Raw genomic sequence first — 13,288 nt, 5'->3', positions numbered from 1 at the left:
ATTAAGATTTAACTTTTAAAAGTGACATTCCAAAATATTACATCTTCCCTAATGCAATTTCGAAATATTATTACTTTATTTATTTAACAAAAAAAGAGCCTCGCTTGTAAAATTTGAATTGTTAACAACTAAATGTTGGGTGGCTAATATAATTCAAAATGAACTAATTTTATTAATTTTCAGACAAGAATTATTAACTTTCTCAAGTAATGCGTAGTTTCATCGATAGGACAAATTAGTTGCACATAGACTACTTAGTTCAATCCGACCGAATAATTCTACTTAGACTACATAATTCAATCAGACCATCTAGTTCTACCTAGATTACTTATTTCGATAAAACCAATCAGTTCTACTTTGACTAGTTAATTCGATGAGACATCTTACTTCTACTTAGGCTACTTAGTTGAATCTGACCACTTAGTTCTACTTAGACTACTTAGTTTATATGAGGTCACTTAGTTGTAATTAGATTACTTAGTTTATTGTGCATTAAGCCCTTTATTGTGAAGGAAAATACAAGAAATATTTTTAAACTAATTCAAATGCATTCAAGCGAAATGAGGTCATTACGATACGAAAGTTTAATAAGTAGCGATAAAACAAATTAACAACATTCTAGGAAGATTATAGTCATGAGAAAACACAATCGGTGCGATGGAGATGGGACTCTGCTCACTTGCCAACTTGCTTCTTTGTAATTAAACTTTGTTATTCATTGTATTATCTTTATATTTAATCGAAATTGTAAAACATAGCAATCCACTGCAGCATCTAAAAGTTATAAAATACGATTAGTTTCAATATATTTAAATTCAATATGAGTTTTACAGTACAAGTAGTGTTTTATACAAATGATTTACTAATGTATAAAAACATTTTATACATTATTTATTCTTAATGTAGTGAATAATTATCGTAACATAAACTAAACGTTGCAGATTTTTCATTCATTGGATATCTTATGAATCAACTAAAGATATTTATCCTTCAAATAATAATAATAACTCCTCTTTTGAATAGACAAATATATCAATATTTGAAGTAAGAATACTATGTAATCGAATTTATGTATTTTCTACAGGACAATAACTTAACATTCATATTGTTATTGTGAATAACCATTGGTTATTTCTAAAATGTATATTCTATACAACAACCAATTGCGGCATTGTCTTTTAATAATAAAGATCTTAAAAATAGTGTGCATTTTGCATTAGGCTTTTACTAAAGATTTCCAACGCACTTACCAAGGGCCAGTCTCTCTGAGAAGGCGATTGGATCGTTATTGCATAAAAAAAGAGTTAATACAGCCGAACAACAATTTACCAGTATAGAATTTACCAGCTGTGTAGAAAATATTAAAGTGTTTCCAGAAATTTTTTACATACATCCCCCTTATATTGAATATTGGGAATTTTCATTTTCATACCTCATCAAACTCATACATGTTTAGAGTGGAAGGATCTGGTAAACGTTGCAGATTACATTTATGATATTCTTCAACATCCTTGCGAGAGGGAATGTATAATGTGAATGGAGAATCCTCATTTGGCACACCTCGCAAACTCATATGTGCAGTGGATGTATAATAGAATAATAAATTAATTCTTAAAAATGGTATCCCATTATTCGCGTTCATTAAAGAACAGAGTGTTATATTATTCGAAATGTAATATTGTTGTACATGTAGATATATTTACACTAAAAGATAGTAACAATAATATGGAACACGTGTAGATAAAGTGTGTCAAAAATAAGTGATGAAAGCAAATGAAAATAAAATACATACTGCAATGGATTCAAAAGGTATATGGCAACTAAAAGTAATATTATCTCAAACAACGAGCCCTTGTTTCTGTGTTACAATGGTTTTCCAATAACACCGACTTAGCAACATTACAGACCCGATTCGCCAAGTATTACATTTCATTATCTACAAAAGCAATATTATCTCAAAGAACAAGTCCTTGTTTCTGTGTTATAATGGTTTTCCAATAACATCGACTTTATCAACATAACATACCCACTTTGACAAGTATTACATTTCACGATCTACAAAAGGAATATTAACTCAAGGAATGAGGCCTTGTTTCTGTGTTACAATGGTTTTCCAATAACATCGACTTTATCAAAATTGCAGAGCCACTTTGAAAAGTATTACATTTCACGATCTACAAAAGCTATATTATATCAAAGTACAAGGCCTTGTTTCTGTGTTACAATGGATGTCCAATAACATCGACTTTATAAACATTGCAGACCCACTTTGAAAAGTATTGCATTTCACGATCTACAAAAGTAATATTATCTAAAGGAACGAGGACCTTGAATAAAATTGACTTAGCAATACAGTACCACAATTTTTATGGTTTTAAAAGTTTTTTGAGATATTACATTAGAATCATTACAAATAATTAAAGGTTAGTAAAAGCTACCATAAAATATGATGAAGAATAATTTTACTTTTCCAGTAGGACTATTTTGATTCCCTAGGCCCCTTTAAGACGTTTGCAATATTATACTGGTTACAGAGTGCACTGTGTGCCTTGCAACTAAAAGTTTATCTATTCTACATTTTTATAAAAAAATCTAATTGTGTATGTGGGTGTGTTACTTAATCGGTACTGAAATTATACGTGCAATAAGATTTTCTTTGTTGGATACACCAAGGGATTTCACAGAACATAAACTACAGCGAGGCACAGACGTTGCTCGATCTAATTATGTTCTTTGTTGACAAACGCGGTCTGCAAAGACAATGTCTTTGTTGTATACACCGAGGGATCGTAACATGTCATTTGTTACAGGAGCTTAAATAAGGCATTTTTCATTTAGAAAGCAAAGTACTTTTAGTTTAATGAAACGTTAAGATCTTAATTTCTTCCACCTTAAATTACACGACTTCAACGCAGAGACGTCAGCTGGCGGGGTCGGCTCGATCAGGTATGACACGGAGTTTCAAATAAGTCCGCTCTTCTTGACTGAATGTGAAAAAAAATATGAAAAAAAAAGAAAAAAAATGTACAAGCAAAGCGGATGCTCAAGGGACCATCAAGGAACATTGCAGCAGATGCCTTTAGAATGAGTAGAACGGAGATCTGAAAGGTGACTGTTTTATTACAGGTAATTGGATATTCCGAAGTCACCTGAACAGAATAGGTATTCCAGTTCAGGAAACACTGTGCAGGAAATATGGCAAGGCTGACGAAACAGCCAAGCACGTCATATTTGAATGTCCGGCATTACAGAGCAAACGCTCAAGATCCCTAGGTGTTCTTATGCATACGGAAGAGGGGTTGGAACAGGAAAGCATTGTTCAGAAGATCTCATGGTTTTGTAAAGGCCTGGGATTTGATACAGCTTAAACCTGGGAGAGGGTGCACAATAAGCCGGATGGCTGAGAGGCAACTACCAGGCCTAGGAAACCTGGCACTCTGTTACAAAAAAAAAAATAAGTCCGCTAGAGTTCGCTTCAAGGGCTGAAGCGCCTTACAGCGGACGGCTCAGGTATTAAAGTAAGTACGCTGTACCTGGCTGACCCACTCTCAGTCGGAGTCGTCAAGTTGGAGTCACAGCCCCACGATACGACGCGATAAGATGCAAGTAAGTCCTAGCCGTAGTAGGTACTCATTTTGCCTACCAAAACACGTTTTTTTATTGTAATTGCCTAGTCACTAACGATACGAGTAAATGAGATTACCTACTTAAACTGCTAATAGAATATTATTTTAGATATAAAATATAGCAAGAAAATAAATCCGTACGAATAGGACTAAATTTTATTACTAGTAACCAGGAGTGTCAATTTAGCTTTATATAGTGTAACGTTTCTTTTTGAGGTCGCTTGTTTGCTTGAGGTACGTTGGCACAAGCGTTCTTTAGTTTCGAGCTCAAGTCGAGCTAGGCGGAGCTAGGAGCGATTTCGAGCAAACTAGTGTTCGCATTTAGTTTTATTTAGTTTACCGTTTCTTTTCGAGGCCGCTGGGTCGCTTGACGTACGTTGGCACCAGCGTTCCTAATGTTTGAGCTTGAGTTGAACCAACAACTGTCGTGTCAGGGAACGTTTAGGTAGGAGAACAGTCATCCCAAAGCAAATTCTGACGCCTTCCCTTTATTTTCTCTCGTTTCCGAGTCGGCAGTGATGAAAGCCTGTTGGTCCGTTGATCATCGGTGCTGTATTTGCTTCGGTTTTTGTTTTTACATTAATTCGGGTTTGAGCTGAACTTGCAAACTACCTCTACCTTCCGAACCCTGGATTTTACCCCTAACCGCTGTTCTAACCGGTGTCTTAGGGTTATATAGTATTATGAACTATCCGTACCCGATTTCAAGTTATAGGATGTCACAGAACAGTAACTACCGCGAGGCACAGAGACTGCTCGATCTAATTATGGTCTGTGTGGACAAACGCAGTCTACAATAAGAGTTGACCGAGGATGTCAAAGAACAGAAACTACCGCGAGGCACAGAGATCGCTTGATCTAATTATGGTCTGTGTGGACAAACGCAGTCTGCAATTAGAGTTTCTTTATTAGATACACCGAGGATGTCAAAGAACAGAAACTACCGCGAGGTACAGAGATCGCTTGATCTAATTATGGTCTGTGTGGACAAACGCAGTCTACAATAAGAGTTTCTTTATTAGATACACCGAGGATGTCAAAGAACAGAAACTACTACCGCGAGGCACAGAGATCGCTTGACCTAATTATGGTCTGTGTGGACAAACGCAGTCTGCAATTAGAGTTTCTTTATTAGATACACCGAGGATGTCAAAGAACAGAAACTACCGCGAGGCACAGAGATCGATTGATCTAATTATGGTCTGTGTTGACAAACGCAGTCTACAATAAGAGTTTCTTTATTAGATACACCGAGGATGTCAAAGAACAGAAACTACCGCGAGGCACAGAGATCGCTTCATCTAATTATGGTCTGTGTGGTCAAACGCAGTCTACAATAAGAGTTGACCGAGGATGTCAAAGAACAGAAACTACCGCGAGGCACAGAGATCGCTTGATCTAATTATGGTCTGTGTGGACAAACGCAGTCTGCAATTAGAGTTTCTTTATTAGATACACCGAGGATGTCAAAGAAAAGAAACTACCGCGAGGTACAGAGATCGCTTGATCTAATTATGGTCTGTGTGGACAAACGCAGTCTACAATAAGAGTTTCTTTATTAGATACACCGAGGATGTCAAAGAACAGAAACTACCGCGAGGCACAGAGATCGCTTGACCTAATTATGGTATGTGTGGACAAACGCAGTCTGCAATTAGAGTTTCTTTATTAGATACACCGAGGATGTCAAAGAACAGAAACTACCGCGAGGCACAGAGATCGCTTGATCTAATTATGGTCTGTGTGGACAAACGCAGTCTACAATAAGAGTTGACCGAGGATGTCAAAGAACAGAAACTACCGCGAGGCACAGAGATCGCTTGATCTAATTATGGTCTGTGTGGACAAACGCAGTCTGCAATTAGAGTTTCTTTATTAGATACACCGAGGATGTCAAAGAACAGAAACTACCGCGAGGTACAGAGATCGCTTGATCTAATTATGGTCTGTGTGGACAAACGCAGTCTACAATAAGAGTTTCTTTATTAGATACACCGAGGATGTCAAAGAACAGAAACTACCGCGAGGCACAGAGATCGCTTGACCTAATTATGGTCTGTGTGGACAAACGCAGTCTGCAATTAGAGTTTCTTTATTAGATACACCGAGGATGTCAAAGAACAGAAACTACCGCGAGGCACAGAGATCGCTTGATCTAATTATGGTCTGTGTGGACAAACGCAGTCTGCAATTAGAGTTTCTTTATTAGATACACCGAGGATGTCAAAGAACAGAAACTACCGCGAGGCACAGAGATCGCTTGATCTAGACATAGCGTGAGACATGGTCGGGAACAGTGTTCACTTTTGTTAAGTACTGTTTAAGCAAGCAAAATGCTTAATTCTCTCAGATATCTCACTTCTCTTATATAGGTATCAGAAAAATCGTACTAAAATTTTTAAAAAAAACTTCCTAACTTTAAAATTTCCGTAAATAAAATTTAAAAAATCCCTTCTTCAATTTAATTATAGTTAATTTCGTTATAAGGAATCAAAATAAAGGATACGGCGTAATTTTACAGGAAATCTGTTTACAAACGTTTTCTGTAAGTTTATTCACAACACAGTAAAGTTAGTTATGTAATAATAGCTATATTACCCAAGACTTCGTGAAGAGTGGAGATCACGAAAACACAATCAGTAAAACGGAGATTACAAGGCGTGCAAGAGGAAGCGAGAAATAATAAAACTGCTCCCTCGCCAAATTACTTTCCTATCTAATCTTCCATTATTACCTATCATTATCTTTATCCTGTCTTTATTTCACATTTCAGCTTTCTATAGGGATTTAAAACTTTCGTTAAGCACTCTCCCTGGAAATAATTATTATCGAGATTATTAAATAAGTTTTGTTCGTACTAGGATACAAGTTGTGGTGTGTATAGGAGATTACAAAGAATATTGTAGATTGTGGGTAGAGTTTAAATAAAAAATATTAAATTGTTTTAATCATCTTTTAATGTTATAATTCAGCACTTTTTTACTGATGTAGTACACTAAGGGTTAGAACATATCATGAAATAATCTAGAAATAAATATATTGGTTTGAAATAAATCTATAAATAATTATTAGGACGAATAAAGTGTTAAATTTATGAAAACTTCGTGAAACTTACCATATTAAGTTGAGGGAAATATATACCTATATCTACTTTGCAAGCTTTGAGTAATCTCTTTTAAGTTGTTTTTTTTCATCAGTTATCAAACGTTTTTAATTAAAGCAATATACTATTAAAACATCAGATATTTTAGATAGGAATTGTCAACACTAGATACGATTGTAGACTAATTGAATTTGGAGCTGAACACTTGGAAACACGTGATAAAATAAATAATAGAGTTCAAAATATGTCTTGGGTTTCGATCAAGTATTCAATTATATATTATTCATCGTACATCTATTGAAGTTGGTAAATTCCTGTAGTTTTGCTGCAATTCTGCCTTTCTAATCGTGGTCAATAAGTTCAGGTTACGAGCCTAACTACATCTAAGTTAATATATGGTTTTCCCCAATGTTGAACCCTTGAAGCTATTCTATTTTTATTTTACATAAATGGTGTTACATAATGTAAGCATTTTTGTAGTCTTATTCGACACAATGCGCACCTTCAAAGCTAAATCTAAGTCCTAGAAGAGTTTACAGCCTACTCCGCATTGAATCGTATACATTATCTTGCATAAATCGATTTGGTGACAAATGAGTCTAAATAAATTACTCAGTATCTACATATATTTTTATTTGTTCTAGAAAGCGTAAATTGAAAGAATTTGAAAACTGTTTTGTTCAAAATGAATTTTTTAGGACTTTTTTCCTTATTGAAGATACTTACTTTTGACTCTACATGCGTTAACTTCCCATTCATCTCCTTTGGATGTATACTGTGGACATTTGTGAAAATTTGTATTTTCAAATTTTATTATACAACAAAAGAATTGGGCTCGCATAATCTATATCTTAACTTACCGATACTCATTTATAAAATCCTTTAAAGAGCTTAAATTACTGGCATTTCCTTATAATTAGGGCAGGGATATCCCTCAGTATAATACTAGACCTAGACATAATATTTTATCTGTAAACTGTAATTTCTGCATGAAACTGCATATTTACACAGACAAGAATAAGTAATATGATGGTGAATGTCCAACCATGGGATAGAAACTCAGCGAACCCAGTAGCTGTGGCATACACCTACATAGTTTGAATAGCCTTGTGTTTACACGATTTTAGCAATTCAAATTTAAATAATAGTGATTAAATAGACCCAGAATATAGTCATTCTTGTCAAAAGAACTTTGCGATGCCTTGAAGAAAACCAATCAGCGCCTAGAAACATTATTATTATTTCCGGTTTTCCGTTCGTATAATCACTTCTATTCGAATGAATTAAACTACAGTTGTCTTAATTAAGTTTGTAATATCATCCGTTCATGGATACATACATAACTAGACCTGACAACCGTATTTTGGTCAAATAGTCTATTTCCGGTCCTTTTAATCCACGTCCGGTTTAAGGGGTGGATTGGAAACTACAACTTTTGGATGTGAAGGAAACAGTATTTTACATTTGTCATCGGTGAGTGATACAAACAATGGGTAACACAATTATGTGTTATTGTTATGTCAGATTATTTACCTGAGGAAGAGATTAGGATGCAGATCTCAAAACGTAGCTTTACTCTTTTCTTTTGTGTGATTGACCGAGGGCATATGGCCGGATAATCCTCTTTCCTTTACAATTCTTCCATCATCATAAACAAACTTTAAACAAAGAATTGATTTATGGCTAAGTCTTTCTGATCAATAAACCAACATTAGTGTCACGTGTGTCCACTGCATTACGTCAAAGAATTTCTATATATGTCGTGAAACCTAATACATCCACATAAACACGCACACACAAGAACCTGTATTACCAATATAAGAACTCGTAAAATAAGATTGAATTTGTCGTAGCATAAGATCTTTTATTTAAGGAATCATATTTCAATATTCGTGATTGTGACCCGAACAATATGAAACCCGGTTTAGTATTCTTGTCACGTGCTGTTGTTAGATTGAGTTGTATGATCCCTCTCGCTGGATTACGTGATCTAACAAAGTCCACGGGTAACTTATAATTAGTTAACCGAAAATATAACTATATTAATTAAGTAATACGCCATAATAACATAAGGATTCATTCATATTAAACTTAGAGATCAATATGACTGTCTGGAGGCTACCTGCTACTCCAATCATATTACATTGGATCCACGAGCATTTGTGAGAGTAAAACCTCTTCACTAGAAACAGAAATTACCTAATAGTCATATAAGTGTATTAGACAGACTTCAATATCAAAGGCGAACATTTCATCTTTAATGGACTTGGGTATAGAGACCACTAAGACTTGGTGCTCCAAGGTTTGTTTGACCACGGATGAGGAGCTGCTGGTGGAATTACTGACTCGGCAATTAGTAAATTGACTTTTAATCTAATAACATTACCCGGAAAGTACAGGTTGGCATCTATTATCCGTCCTTTTGTGTTACAATAAATAATGGATGAATACATTATTTAAAATAGTTACCGAAATGATTAAACTAAATAATAATTTCAATCCACTTGATTGAAACAAATATATACTAGAGCAGCCCGCACCAAAACTCTGATCGTGGCTGTTCCGTTTTCATCCCTCCCCCTCTACACACCACGCCCTACAGTGTTGCTAGTTTTACGGGTAAGAAACTCTTATCTGTCTCAATGTTAGAGAACAGGTGATGGTTAGTAACGATATGACAACACCGCCTCAAACGTCATCATACTATTTTGGTGCTGGATTCTATAGGAAGTCCACTTCCATTATGTATAGTAGCGATAAAGGACTATTGTATATCAAATCAAATCTAACAGAATCGGTTTAGTTCGTCTGGTTGATTATTGCTGACAGGAACAGGGCTACTGTCTGTGCCGTCTGATCGTGGAAATATAATTTATACTATCCGATTACTAAATAATATCACTTCCGATTAAATCACATAATTTCACGGAGGCTATCATCTATGAATTTCAAACTGAAGATATATTATTAATTTATATATATTTATATATATATATATATATATATATATATATATATATATATATATATATGTATAAAACTTTTACAATTTAAACTGATTTTGTTTCAAAGACGTGTAAATAACAAAATGCATTGAAATAACTAATGATAGTGATACACTATATATAAAATGCCACTCTCTACTTGAGACCACACGTTTTTAAGTACTTCCTTTAAATTATAAGCCGTATAGTTACGTTATTGTAACACTTTAGTAATCAGATTAATATATACTCCTTATTATTCTTTAGTATTTCCAAAGTACACTACTTACTATCATAACCATTCAGAAATTACTGTTAAGTTCTATGTGTACTTAGTATAAGGCAGGAGTACGCCACACCACGTGTCGGGTAACAGTCTTAATTACGACTGCAATTTCTAGTTTATAACTCATTATTCAGCTTTTTTTAATTACTTTAAAAAAGTTAACAGATGAAATTTTTCTCAGGAAGACACCTTGCCATATAATTAACATTTTTTATTGTTAATTGAGTTAACATTCATATTGTTCTTCAAATTATTAAAAGTCTCGCTGAGGTAACAAAGTACTACAAAGCAAGATTGCACTGAAATCAAATCCTGTCACCGATTTTCAAAATTTATTTTCCACTCAATTATTTTTTTTTTCTTTTGTAAGCGTTACGTGTTAATAATTTAAAAACTCTTATGATTTGATTCATTTAATTTATACATTTATTTATTATCCTATGTTTTTCGTTGCCATCATGGTTATCCAAAAGTGCAAAGTAAAAATATTAGCTGACGCTGAATGAAATTCCATACAGTGACATGGAAGTTCTTAAAATTTAGAGTTGTTTTTATAGAAAGCTTCGTGTAGTCTCAGGTCTAAGGATTAGTTCACTTTTGAGAACTCATTAAAAGGGACAGAACGACAGAAGCGAAGACAGAAACGAAATACTTTCGGACTCTCGAGTGTTTTGCTAACGTTCAGCCAATATCGTGACTTATTCTTTAGTATATACTAATTTGTGTTGGTTTTATTAAGTACCACGTCTTAGAGACAATATGTGTTAACATACGTGTCTTTCATCATACCTGACATGTCAAAACCATTGGTTATGTTTTGTTTACTTTACCTTGGTTATCTTTATATGTTTTAAATCAGTTTATCCACCTTATAAAAAGGGATCAGATTGCAGGTTTTGAAACGTGCTGTTGATTTTATTTTATATATAAAAAATCTACAATAATGGTTTTCAGAACTCATTGTTGTCCGTTTATAAATTACGTTTCATGCAACATTTTAAGTCAAACATTAACTCCATCTCAAAATATATTGCCACGTAATAAATGTACATTTTTGTTCATTAAATTGGCTTTATTGCTTCATATTAGTCATTAAATAATAAATTACTTCTCACCAAGTTAGTACAACTTGGTTGGTCGTTTTATGATAATTAGACTACATATGTTAATATGTCACGTATTAAATACTCTCGTGGGTAAAAGGAGTTTGCTTAAAAACTTATTTTATTGCAACTTTGCTGTTGCAGTCATGGTTAACATGAGACTAATTTTGAATTAATATGAGACAAATGTTGAGATATATTAGTAATTAAGATTTTTTTAAATTTCAGACAGATAGATGGAAAGCCATTCTAAGATCTTTCTTGTGCTATTGTTGAGTTCATTTTTATACTGTGTATTTAAGGTGACACATTTCATTTTGCCTTATTACCCCGTTAAAGATATTATATAACATATAGGTTTCAAAAAACTACTTTGATCAAAAACCGTTAATACCATGCTCTTGTAATCTAGTTTTCTTTATGATTATGATATTTGTTGTTTAGATGAATTAACTACATATACATATATTTCTATGACTTAGTAGTCCTTGTGGTGTAAAAGCATTTACTTATGGTACAAAAGAAAACTTTACTAAGTGCATGCGACATTTAAAAATAATTGTATGTAGTACATTGTTTCATAGTCTTAGCTTTCGGGCTGTATTCAGGGAAAGGAAGGCTTGTTGGTGCATGTTGTTGTTCTATCTCCTGTTTTCCCTAAGCCACTGTAAAAATACAATATTACAATGGCAAGGAAGCGAAAAACTTTTAACTACCTCATGTGGAAGCAAACATTTACAGCTTTGTTCATTGGGGAGGGATTTATAACATTGTTTAAATAGTATTTGTGGTGCATTACTTGTTTTAATTCGTTACTGACGCAATCTGGAGTAAAATTTGTCTATTAACTTTGTATTTGCTATATGCAGTACCCTACTGATCCAGCACTGAATATTTTCTTAACTGTAAATGAAAACTAAATATTTCGGCTTATTTGACAAACTTCTGTGGAAAGTGTCAACAGCAGTTTGGGCCAGTTAAATTTAAATTAAGTAATCTTGTGATTCATTTTTAATAATTATAAAGAATTGTGGAATACTTTTCCGATTCTCTCTTCATATAAACCTTTCTCAGACCTTTACCGAATTATCACCATTGGTTCAGCCGTTCTATAGATTACCGATTAGCAACAGATTTAGCGATTTATTATTACTTATAAGACTGTTTTTCAGCCATGGCTTTGCACACAATCACCTGATGGAATACGCGGGTGTTATCGCATCTCATTTATAAATGGCGTATCAAACACTCTTGAAATAAGTTATGGACATCGGGAAGATATTCCCTTTTCCGGATTAATTTCCAAAACAACTGGACGCAAAAGTTTTAAGTGCAATAATTCGGTTTCTGAATACGGAGAGGAGCATTTTGAATGATCACCAATAAAAATGACGTTTCTGTGGTATTTTGTTGATTAGCCAAAGTAAGTTTATAAAGTTTTATAAAATTATTTATGATATAAAAAAATTGATGCATCGTTTAAACGCAGTTGTAAAGATTATGTTTTGCATACTGTAAACACCAATATACATATTTTTATATTACATGTAGGGTTTTAGGAGGACGTGAGTCTCTCTATGGCAGATATATAAGGATGATGTACTGTTTATGTACTTTCTTGCAAATCTATTTTCACTGCATTCTATTATTTCATTGTTCTCTACCGTAAAATTGTACGATATAAATTTAAACCCAAAAATTATCACATCCTACATTTTTAAACATAGGCTTGCAAATCCCTTGTCTCTTGGAGCTATAATCTCAGAATAAAATACCAGTTATACCTGATACAATGTTTTTTGGTAGTGTTTCTTTGACTTTCGGCACTATGTTAGCGCGTAGGCTGGAGTTCCAAAACTGAGATTCCTCATACAAAATAGATTTGATAATTCAAAATACAAACTCACTTATATGACCAGTACTTAATGTTGTATGGCAACATTCCCTGATGCACAAATCTAACCTATTGAAAGCTATTGCAATCTTATGAAGTTTTTGCCTTATATATAAAATATTTTTGATTAAATTTGCGAAAATAACGAGTCAAGAATGACTTTTTAACGTCACTATATAATTAGAAAAACGTGCTATTTAGTACTTGATGTCAAAATATGTATAATAACATTTCTTATTGTGTTCTCCAAATGATGTCTAAATGATCATTTTGATTCATAAAAATAGAAATA

This window comes from Homalodisca vitripennis, unplaced genomic scaffold (assembly GCF_021130785.1).
Source record: "Homalodisca vitripennis isolate AUS2020 unplaced genomic scaffold, UT_GWSS_2.1 ScUCBcl_340;HRSCAF=2123, whole genome shotgun sequence".
Lineage (NCBI taxonomy): Eukaryota > Metazoa > Arthropoda > Insecta > Hemiptera > Cicadellidae > Homalodisca > Homalodisca vitripennis.
This window is presented reverse-complemented; position numbering follows the sequence as displayed.